We start from the raw sequence: 12,545 nt of genomic DNA, 5'->3' as shown, positions 1-12,545 counted from the left end.
GAGTGGCTTTAAAATTTTGTCTAGAAATATGTAGCAGGAAAATTAAATAAAGCACAGAAGAAAGAAAAAGAGAATGAAAAGCTTTAGAAGATAAATTATCTTCTTATTCTAAATCTAAATTATCCCACAATACAAATATATTTCGTTATGTATAATACATTATTTTCCGAAACAATCAGTATAATTGAATTGAAATAGTTGAAATGCTGACAGAGTAGTAGAACATTGCAAAAGTAAAATAAAAATTCTCTTGGCAGTGCTTCAAGTGCATCAAATTGAGGATTCTCATACGAATTTGGTAAAAAGAAAACATTTTTTTATAACCTCCTTGCAAAATTGAAATGTGGAACAATAAAGCTAAATTTTGGTTTTTAAATTTCCAATAACCATTTCAGTTTGGTTTTGGCATTGATTCTGAATTCGTATCACTGATACTTTTAATATAAACATTTTACAATTTAGTACATGCTAAAAGTTTCAAACTGTGGCAGTTTTCTCAATATCTTGATGATTTATTTCAATTTGAACCACAATTCCCAACTAAAAGTTCATAAAAACAAAAGACCCAAAAGCTAAGGAAGGGAAGTAATAATTTTAGAGAGTTCCTTGAGGATATTGGAAAAGTGATTTTTCCGTATTTTTGTCCGAAAGATTTTCTTTTTATTACATGAACTGTTTCCGTGGCTATAGCAGGACATTTTTTATGAGGTGGAGTAATTTAATCGATAATTTCTATAATTTTAAAAATAAAAGTCTTTGAAGCACCATAAAATTATATAAATAAAAAAATCTTCAATAACTCGAAACTTGTAGTTCTCAATATAATAAATCTCTCATATCTATGGGGAATGTTATTCAATGTTGAAATTAAAAAGAAAATAATTTTAAAACACTTCATTCAGTTCCACAACAGCCTTTATATAGAACAAAACAAATACAAGCTTTTCGTGAAAGAAAAAGCGAAAATGATTTTTCCATTGTGAAAAGTTGTGAGAAATGCAGATTGCAGGAAAACCGCGAAGGGCATTCCGGAGAGAGATGAGAAAGTTATATCAAAAATAAATCTTTTTTTTTTCGCCGCAGCATAGAAAAAGTGCTTCTGACATTGAGTTGAGAGGGGGAAATTTCTCTCGCTTCCGCCCCTGAAAATAGAAAAAAAGGGTAAGAGGTGAAAAGTCTCAGCGTGAAGATAGAGGGGCAAAAAACCTACCGCAGAACCTGGTGATTATTATTATTTCGAACTTCTTTTTTTTTTCTTTCTTGCCACCCTCAACCATTCACAACCCCCCATTTTGCTGTTGGTGAAATATAGTTTGAAAAAGTGGTTGGGGCAGTGAGAGAGAGCAATTGCAATCTTGAAAAGGTGAACTTTGGGTATAATTCTTGTAAATGAAAGCATGGAAAAGAAAGCTCTTCGCTCTGCTTTTGCTATGGCGAAATGCAATTTGTAGAATTGCAGTGCATGGAATCGTGCACCCCAAGGAAGTTTTTTAGTGTTATAGTTTATTAAAGAAAAAGCACAAGGAAATAATCTATTGTTGGATGGTGTGAAAGGCTAAAAGACTTTACTTGTGTGGAATTTAATAAATGCCAGCAATGGGGTTGCATAAGGGAAATTTTTGCAATATTTCATAGAAATTTTAACTTGAAAATAATAATGGCGCGAAGAAATAATGAATTCATGGATACATTTAGGTTGGAAAGTATTTAATTTTTCGGGTAATTTTCCTGCTATTTGTTGGAAAGTCTAATGACGAATATAAAGTAAAGTTAATTTCTTTAAAAATTCGAGTTTCAAAGAACCTTCATCAGGCCAAAAACAATAGGTCACGTCAAAATGATTGCTTTCAAAAGCTAATCAAGAACATACACATATGGAGTTTAATCAGATAAAAATATATATTGTTTTGGTAAGTGGATAGAGAGGCATTTAATGCGGGAATAAACTAACTGGGCATCGCGATATGCCATTGTCTTGCCTTATAGATAGAATGGGATTCCATGAGAGTTTGTCTCTGACACGCGTGAAAGGACCCCTTTAAACGGGGAATCCTCTCATTGTGCCAGCACGACGATAATAGTATTCTGCTGACGAGTCGGACGACTAAGCGCTTAAGTGGTTCCTCTCGATGCGTATCTGAAAAGTAATTGATATGCAAATTCACATAGTCGTCATCCCGTTCCACCCAATCCACCATGGCGATGCGACAAGAATTGTGAGATGAAACACTTTGGGAGATATGACACCGTAAGTGGCTATTCAGGGTGTGGAAGCTCACTCTGTACATACGCATTTCTTCATCGTACTGTGCCGCTCTGCTGTGTGCCCTTAAGTGCAAGACAGCGCGAGGGTATGTATGGAAATAATTTAGTTGGACCATTTTTATTTAGACCACGTTCATGGAATTTCATTAGCATAAACATCCCTTCGCTCCAGCGCGTGTAGAGCTGCGGGTGAGACTCCCACTACACAAAAAAAAAACTACACACACACTGAATTGCCACTTCCTGGCGAAAAATCCCCTTTTTCATCCCGAAAAAAAAAGAGAGAGGGAATGAAAGGAAATGTAGTGGGCAAACGTGGGCTTATTTGAGATGGAAAAAGAAAAGGGATTTCCCACTGTCCAGTGTTCAAATAAAAAACGAGCCCGGGTGGACTGTCAACAATTTATCTCACGAGAGTCCCCATGTGGCTCTTTCATGTCCTCGCCAGTGGGTTAATGGCAGTTCCAAAACCAAAATGTAATTCAGTATAATACTACGGAGTACCAGAAAGGTACAAATAAGCAAACAAATCCAAAAGAAATCTCTTTATTCCGCTGGATATTTCAATCATTGTACAAAATGCTTTTAAAAAAAATCATAAAATCATTCTGCGAACGAAAAGAAAAATTAAAAGTATCAAAATTTAATTTTTCCAGTCAATCAATCAAAACAATTTGGAAAAACACTTAATCTGAATAGACTCAAGTGTCGTGTCGCAATAGAGCTTATAAACTACATTTCTGCAGTGAATATTTTCAACATTTACTTTAAAAATCAAGTTAAGGGGCTACATACACTGTTACTGTTTTAAGATAACTTTTTCTATTCAAAAAATAGCTAAATATTTAAAATTTAGTTTAAAATCGAAAAGGAAACTCAAACCTAGAAAAGTTACCTACTTAATAAAATTGTTTATTAAAACCAAATAAATCTGTCAAAAGCTTAGGCTCTAATGCATTTCCTTCTGTTTTGAAGAAAAAAAAACGAGAAAAGAAAAGAAATAGAAAAGAAGCTTTAGGTACAATTAACAAAACTTTATCAAACTTATTTCAAAATTGCAAAATAATAGAGAATTAATTTAAAAAGAAAATATTTTGCTTTGAATAAAATCATACAAATTGCAATAAATTTAATTACTAAAAAGCATTTTTGAAAAATTAATAATTTTTTAAATACAATTTTTAAAAAATCAACAAACAATGAAAAAAATTCAAACAACGCTTCGTTTAAACAATATTGGGTATACTACCCCTCCTATATAGTGTTATGTGTCGGTTCTCCTCCTGGAGCTTTTGCATTTATGTCCTTTCCACATTCTTTCGCCTTTCAACCATAACGCTAAAGTCAGCCGTCCTATTTACTGAAGGCAATCCAGTCGTAAAAGCTCCCAGGGCATGTGAAAGCGGCAAAGTGTCATACAAAATAATCCCTTGAAATTTTTACATCACCCATCAACTTACAGCTTGAATCCACCTTCCGCTTCTTTTTTTTCGGGAGAGAAATGTGGAAACTTTGCAGAAAATCGCCTCAATGGGTGTTTTGGAAAGGAGCGAGGGCAGAAAAAAAAACTTTATTGACTCTGTCGCTATATTTAATTCAGTGTGCAAGGGATGGGGTGCGGTGGGGGAAGAAAGGGGAAAAGGAGAGAGTGTGAGAAGCGTCTTCCAGGGCGTGAAAATGATCAATTTGGGAGTGCGGGAAAGAATTTCCTAATCAACTTGAAGTGATTTTTCTTTAGATTCGATTCCCTTTCCATCTTCCCGCTCTATTGCTCGTCTATCGCATTTACAGTTTGAGCTATTGATATTCACTCCATTCTCTTCCTTGTGTAGTTTCTATATACCAAGATACTACGAAACAAAATGAAACAACTTAAAAACAGAGTCACTTAAGTTACATGAAACGTGGCGGGAATTTCAAGAATTTCCACTATACACGTATATGCTGCAGGAGAGGTTGATAAGTAAATGCATCTATTGTTATTTTCAGATTTTTGATTAAAATTTAAAAATTAAATATTATATTTCGAGCTTTACTAATGGACTCACTACTCAAATTTCAAGGCAATTATTTTAAACCATATTTGCCTGTTTGTTTTAATGTTATTTAATTATTATTTAAAAAATGTAATTTAAACCTTTTTGATGAATAATGAAATTGCTTTATATTATTAGCTGTGTTTCTTTCAGACACAGCTTTTGTGTACCGAGCAAAATCGAAAGTCGTCAGATCGGGCTCAAACTTGGTATGAGCACGAATTAGGGTCCCCACATTCCAAAAAACGTATGCGCCAAAAATAAGTTTTTTCCGGCCGGCCGGCCGTCCGTCCGGCCGTCCGTCCGGATTATAAACTTAAATTGCAAGAGAACGGTGATAGATAGAGACTTGCGGTAAACGGCAAAGTTTAAATATCGACCTGAAGAAATCCGATTATGAGGTCAAATCCACCCCCCCACCCCCCCGTCCGCCATTTTGAATAACCTCAAAATTTTGTTTTTGCTATATCTCAGCCGCTATTATAGCTAGAGGGCTGAAATTTTGATATGTTGTAGGGGCCATCAAGAGCTTTCCAACGATACCTCATTTTTGAAAATCGGTCAAGCCGTTTAGTCAATATGGCCGCCACAATTTTTCATCGAAAATCGACCATAACTCGAAAACGGCTTGACCGATTTTGATCAACCTGGGGTCAAATGAAAGATCTCAACAAACCCTACAACTCTCTAGAACATCCAAAGTTTCAAAAGTGACCGCTAGGGGGCCAAAAATCAAAAACAAAATTTTCGATGAGTTTTCGATGAATATCTCGAAAACGGCGACATAAATTTTTTTCATTTTTTGATATGTTGTAGCTGACTATATTATCTAGTTTCATGCCAAAAATGAAGAAAATCTATGGATCCGTTCTCGAGATATAGCCTTCCAAAGTTGGCATGTCATATCTCAGGTTCTACAAGTCCGATCTTGATCAACTCAAGCGCAAATGAAAGGTTTCGTGAAAACCTACAAATGTCTAGAACATTGCAACTTCGAGAAATGACCGCAAGAGGCGCTAAAATCAAAAACAAAGTTTTCGAAAATTTCGAACTCGAATTTTTCGAAAATGGCGACATAAATTTTCTTCATTTTTCGATATGTTATAGATTACTTCAAGACCTTTCAAACAAAAAAAAATTTATGAAAATCTATGGATCCGTTCTCGAGATATGGCGTTTTAAAGATTTCTTGAGGAATGACTTTTCAACTTTTCCCGACTTTGCGCGTATTTAAATTAATTTACGTTCTAGTTTGCTCTCACAAAATTGGTACACTGAAAGAAACACAGCTCCCGTAAGCTTGGTCAGCTTACCAGTACATTTGAAAATGTTTTTGCAGGTGGGATAATAAATTACATTTTCGTTAGGACGAAAACAATAAAAATGTACTGGTAAGCTGACCAAGCTTACGAGAGCTGTGTTTCTTTCAGTGTACCAATTTTGTGAGAGCAAACTGGATTGCGAATTAATTTAAATACGCGCAAAGTCGGGAAAAGTTGAAAAGTCATACCCCAAGAAATCTTTAGAAGGCTATATCTCGAGAACGGATCCATAGATTTTCATAAATTTTTCGAGAAATTTCGAGTTCGAAATTTTCGAAAACTTTGTTTTTGATTTTAGCGCCTCTTGCGGTCATTTCTCGAAGTTGCAATGTTCTAGACATTTGTAGGGTTTCTCGAAACCTTTCATTTGCGCTTGAGTTGATCAAGATCGGACTTGTAGAACCCGAGATATGACATGCCAACTTTGGAAGGCTATATCTCGAGAACGGATCCATAGATTTTCTTCATTTTTGGCATGGAGCTAGATAATATAGTCAGCTACAACATATCAAAAAATGAAAAAAATTTATGTCGCCGTTTTCGAGATATTCATCGAAAACTAATCGAAAATTTTGTTTTTGATTTTTGGCTCCCTAGCGGTCACTTTTGAAACTTCGGATGTTCTAGAGAGTTGTAGGGTTTGTTGAGAGCTTTCATTTGAGCCCGGGTTGATCAAAATCGGTCGAGCCGTTTTCGAGTTATGGTCGATTTTCGATGAAAAATTGTGGCGGCCATATTGACTAAACGGCTTAACCGATTTTCGAAAATGAGGCATCGTTGGAAAGGTCTTGATGGCCTCTACAACATACTAAAATTTCAGATTTTTAGCTATTACAGGGGCTGAGATATAGCGAAAACAAAATTTTGAGGTTATTCAAAATGGCGGACGGGGGGGTGGGGGGTAAAATTTGACGTCATAATCGGACGTCTTCCAGTCGACTTTTAAATTTTGCCGTTTACCGCAAGTCTCTATCTATTACCGTTCTCTTGCAATTTATGGTTGAACCACGGCGGACGGCCGGCCGGACGGACGGCCGGAAAAAAAAATTTTTGGCGCATACGTTTTTTGGAATGTGGGGACCCTAATTCGTGCTCATCCCAAGTTTGAGGCCGATCTGACGACTTTCGATTTTGCTCGGTACACAAAAGCTGTGTCTGAAAGAAACACAGCTAAAAATACAAAAACAAATTAAACAATTCATAGGATACCGACAAATTAAATTTTAAATGAGCGTTAGTTTAAAATTTAATTAATATAACGGAAAATTTTTATTGTAAAGTAAAGGAATTTATTATTTTCCAACCTCTTTTACAGGAGCTTTTCAGGGTTTGTTTCATTTTTGCAGAATTGGCACTCCCTTTTGGCATCTATATATATTTTCTTATTGGAGAAATATGTAATGGGTATAGCCAAGTCAACCTCCTTTCACGTACACAGTTTTGGTGGCCCCTGCCGATTTGCTGGTGAGACATAAAATTACATTAGCTAAGATTTAATATCACAGTAAATCAATTAAACCAATAAATCAAGTTAAACATTTCGATGTGAGGCAATAATATTGAATTCAGTGAGTCCACTCAGGACCATTTCCCATCGGCATGGGCAAATAATGGTTGGGTATGGGGTGAAATGGGGCAAAAAGTGGAGCGCTCAGGTGCGCATTCGGAGTCGTTTATCCATGAGTTGATATTGAAATCAATTTCGTAAGCTGTCTCCATGCCATTGTCCATGTCCTTTTCAGCCAAATTGCCCCGAGAGGAAAGTCTCAAAGTTTTGCCCTTTGACATCCTTCCGCCTTTGCGTTCGTAAGACATCCCCCAAACCGGATCCCCAACATTAGGCAAATCCTCCCCATCCGGACAACCCTTCATCGATTTACTCGCCCCCTGCCCTCCCTATATCCATCTCTTCAGCCTTGAGGGGTTTCACAGTGAAAAATTGATGAGAGAAAAAATTCAATTATCAGGAGAAAAAGATGCTTCGGCATCTGACTCCATTCTCGCCGATAACTTTTTCAACCTGCAAACGATATTTGCTCATTGAATTTTCTTAAGCTCCTCAAGGAGCTCGTTGGCGCTTTTCATCGTGAAAATTGACGCTTTATTCCAGAGCAGCACAATTTTAAGTCTTTATCAACTACAAATTAGTTTTTAAAACTACATTGCGAAAAGCATGGTAATCAAAACAGCATCACTGCAAGAGAAAAGTTATAGAGAGTATTAAAGTTAAATGAGTTAATTTAATAGGAAAAATATCAAAGGAATGAAATTAATCGAATTCAAACCTTCTAGTGAGGAACAGTTTTTTTTTTAATGAAATGTTATTTTAGTAGATAAATTAAAATCACTACTCCAATCAAAAAAAATATTATTAGACAAGAGGAACTCAGTGCAGAATTTTTAACAAATATTCTGCTGATTTCAAAAATATTAAAAGTACTTAAATGATAATGACCTGATTTTTCCATCAAGCAGAATTTTAATAAACAACGTCCATCACTTTAAACTCTTCACACATAGCTTACAAAAGTGTCACAATATTTTCCATTTTGCGTGCATTAGCCGGGAGAAAGCTCTTGGGAGATTTTTCATATAGGTATATTTTTACACGACAATGAAAAGAGCAAAAAGCCCAGTTGAGCTTTCAGCATGTCAAGCATAATTGTAGTTCCATAATTTCGTGCTTTTAAAAATTAATCCCTTTACATTGGTAATTCATATTTAATTGCAGATAATCACCTCACACACTGGGTGGCACCTTTATTGCCGCCCGTACCGAAGCGTCGTGGCGTAATTGGTGATATTTCCATTTCGCCTCCACTTCTTTTTTTTTTTAGTAAAAAGTTGCGCAATTAGTAAACCACTATGGCGCGTAAGTGTTGGAGTGGATTTCAATTTTCCTGGTGAGAAATTAAATTTAATGAAATTTCCAGTGCACATACATACTCTAATTACTCACCACTAGTATTCCTACTTATACACCTATATGTATAATGTATTATAGGTAAACTATTTGAGGTGGTAAAGCTCAAGTTTTGATTGCTATACCCCATTAACTTGAGCCATACTACTTCTCCCTCCCGCACTCACTCTCCTCTGTGCACACCTTTCAATGCGAACACGGAGAGTTATGAGAATGTTGAGAAAACCCGTCAACAATTTAGCAAAATTTGTCGGAGGAGTGACTTCTGGGAATACCAAAGAGAACGACTAGGGGACTACGGGGGGAGAGGTGTACGAAGACGACATGAGAAATTTGCTGATTAATACAAATGGATTCGTGAATTTGGAGAACTTCTTCATTGCATATGATCATCCGTCATTGGCGTCTTTCTCAGCACTTTCTCTCACCCACCCTACACACCCCCATAGACGCTGTCATTGCTTCCATTCAACATTTCTGAACACAACGCGCATCTTCCTACCAGATGCTGCACCATCAAATGATAGTTTTCAGATTAAACTGTTACTTAGTGGTTGAAGTATCAAAGATTCTGCACATTGCATATAATAAGTATATAGCGTAAACTAATATGTTTGATATTGTATCATATTTTATGCAAAATCGTCGTATTTCAATCATTCAGCAAACACTTTCCTTGGGAAATTGCATTTGTACCAGTCCTTTAGTAATTCATAGTATCAGGTTTTAAAACAGAGTGCAGCTAAAGTGAGACAATGTAATTATATTAGTTAGTAACACCTTGTGTCAATATGCTTTTGTTAATTTTGTAAAATGTCTTTTGCACTTCAAACCCACCCACCTACCCGAATATGGAAGTTTTAATGAAGACTGAAGTGAAATTGAAGTGTATATGCATTACCATTGGACCTAAATATATTGGGGGATGTTTTTAGCAAATTTTCACCTTAACCACCTCATTCATGTCTTTAGCCGCGACACACTAGTGTGTGGTTGGATGTTGTGAGTGTGGAAAAAGGATGGGGTGTATGTTTTCGTGAATTTTCCTAGAGAGTTAATTTAATTTTCATGTGCGGCCAATGCTTTTCGCATCCCCAACATTTTGCACTTATCTCCGGTTTTAGCACCCCATCCTACCCGTTGTCCATGCGAGAGTGCAGAATACAGCGAATGTGATAAAATATATACAGAAAAACCTTTCTCTACATGCTCGGTAATCCTGGAATATAGGGCGGAGAGAACATTCTTTCGGTTAACATTTTATGCAATTGCGAGTGTGCAATTTTTCGGAAGATTTTAATGGCCGTCATGCTGGGATTACATAATTCCACTTTAATTAATTTTAATTCATGTAAATGAAAATTCCTTCCGCCTCTTTTGCCCAGTCTTGCAAAAGAAGTGTTTTCCATTTAAACCCTTCTTAAATGCCATTACTTCACAATATATTATTCTAAGGTACCTATACCTTATTCCATACTTTGTTTTTAAAGAAAATATATTTTGCGCATTTAGATTTTAAAAATTTAATTCATTATTAATTTTTTTTAAATTTTTTTAATGGTTTTAAAAAATATATTTGATTTTGTTTTAAGTTCCCTTTAATAAAGTTTTCATATGATCTAAAATAAATAATTAGATGTCTCTCTATCAAGTTTAAAGATTTAGATTTAATCCTTTATTTATTTAACCTTCCTAAATCTACATTTGAGTCATTCCACAATATTTTTTCCTAATTTATTCATTTTTCTCGAATAGCTTTTAAAATTGTACAAAAATTGTCCCTTTTACTACCCATATGAGTTTATTTTAGAATGCTTTTAACAATAAACATTACTTCAGATATGAACAATATTCAGTAAAATGAATGAAAAAAAATTCACTAAAAGCTTTTCCTTTTCCACAGAGAGTGAGCTCATCGGAAGCTTCGAAGCAAAAGGTGAGGGCAAAAAAAGCATATTCAATTAAATTTAGCCCATACCCCATACATTGTTTTTATCATGGCAGCTCCTGAATGCATTTATGAGAGAAGGCTGCTCAATGGGAGATTGGAAAAATTGAAAAAAAAGTGTTGTGGGTTTTTTGGGGGATGATGAGTTCCCACAACTGGTCCTGTGCGCTGGATGATGATGGATGCTGGAAGCGGGCCTTTGGGTAGAGTCAGTTGATACACTGGTATTTCTTTCACTTCCAACTTTATTTATTATAATTGACTTTACAAATGTTACAAGTCCCAACTTGGACTACCTGACTCTAATGAAAATGTCCCAATATGGACTCTCCAAATTAACTGATCGACTGGCCAGTGGCCCGAGGCCACGCTCTGACTGATCGAACTGAACTCACTGAACTGACTCTCTGATCTGACTGACTCCAACTGAATGATTGACTCCTCGATTGAGGGCGTCAGCCCTTTTTATTAACTTGATCACCCCCTCACCTATCTCCCGTCTCAACACTCTACCTGATAAAATTCCAGGAAAAGGGAGCGTCTCTATTCTCGGGATGACGAAATTCCCAGAAAAAGGGATTTTACCCTTGCGAGAGACGCGAGGTGGCAGCTGCCCATTGGTTATCCTCAACGCATCTACCCCCGCTATCGCGGCGCGATCGCCAAACATTGGATCGCGCTTTCTCTTCCTGTAGCATCATCACGCATGCATGCTGTTACCTTCCCGCGCATCTTGAGCAATTAGGCAAGAAAAACTCTGTCACCTCGCTCTTGGTGATCGTGGGAGTTTACCTTTTTGTGAATTCTCATCTTTCAAATATGACCATATTTGGTCATAACTGTTGGGGTTCATCCGCTGTGGAATTTTACCCCTATATTGTATCAAGGTATAGTCTTTTACAAGTGAGAAGATCGAGGGAGGAAGAATGTCGCTAGGGTGACTTTAGAGATAATTTAGGCGCAAGATATTGAATATAATGTATTGAAAATAAGGGGTTGTGTTGGGTCACAACAAAAGTTACAATTTCCCATTTCACATTAATTTATACAAAAAGAGAGCCGATGGATGGTTGGGAAATTATGTATATATGTATGTATATATAAGAAAAAAGCTCACAACGCCTCAATGAAAAAGCTCGGTAAGATCTCAGGGAAATTTGCATGAAATTGGGAGGAAAATTCGCGGATGTTGAGCGTAAAAAGTTTTCTGAAAAGTCAGAGAGGTTTGAGGGTGCGAAGGGATGAGCTAAGGAGGATTTACCTTGCTTGAAGTATTGATGTATTACATTATGCAAATACTGCAGCAGTGGTTGAAATCAAGATGCTCCAGCAAGAGTATCAATTTGGTGTGTGATTGAAGGAGTACCACCACCACCCCCTCAGTGGTTTGGAGCTCCCAACATAATGTGGGGAGTGGGAGTGGATCCTGACACACTAATGGGAAATGATGGGGTGGAATTTCTTAATTGACAGTCGACGAAATTAATTAGGAGGAATGAAGAAATATGATTTTCTCCTTACACTTTTCACCACTTTTCACTTATTTGCGTTATTCAATAAATTTAAACCGTCTCTCTTGGTGGTAATTGGAATATTTTGTGAGAGAATCAATTTTTCATTTTCCTCCCTTAAAAACATTTTCTCCATCATTTCACCTTGAAAATAATCTCATTTTGCAAACACGTGTTGTATTTTGTGTTTTATTATAATCACTTTGTCGGATTTGTGGAAAATTTTCTGAGGAAATGTTCTCACCATTGAAACATGCGGCACGTTGAATTTAATTAAAAGTCGTTTATAATACTTAATTGTTCTACATAAAATATAATGCAAAGTTTTATTATGTTACAATGTTTTTTTTTTATCAATTTCCCCTTCTTTGGGCTAAAATAAGCATTGAAAGCTTTTGAATTAATTAAAGAATAAGAAGGTGAAAGTAGAATCAAGCTAATTAATCAGCTTTCAACTCGAATTTGAGATTCTTTTCAAAATACTCTCACAAGAAAGTTAAGAAAGAGAGGAAAGAATCGCATTTGAAGCATAATAAATCT

This window comes from Lutzomyia longipalpis, chromosome 1, assembly GCF_024334085.1.
Source record: "Lutzomyia longipalpis isolate SR_M1_2022 chromosome 1, ASM2433408v1".
Classification (NCBI taxonomy): Eukaryota; Metazoa; Arthropoda; class Insecta; order Diptera; family Psychodidae; genus Lutzomyia; species Lutzomyia longipalpis.
Note: the sequence above shows the minus strand (reverse complement) of the source record.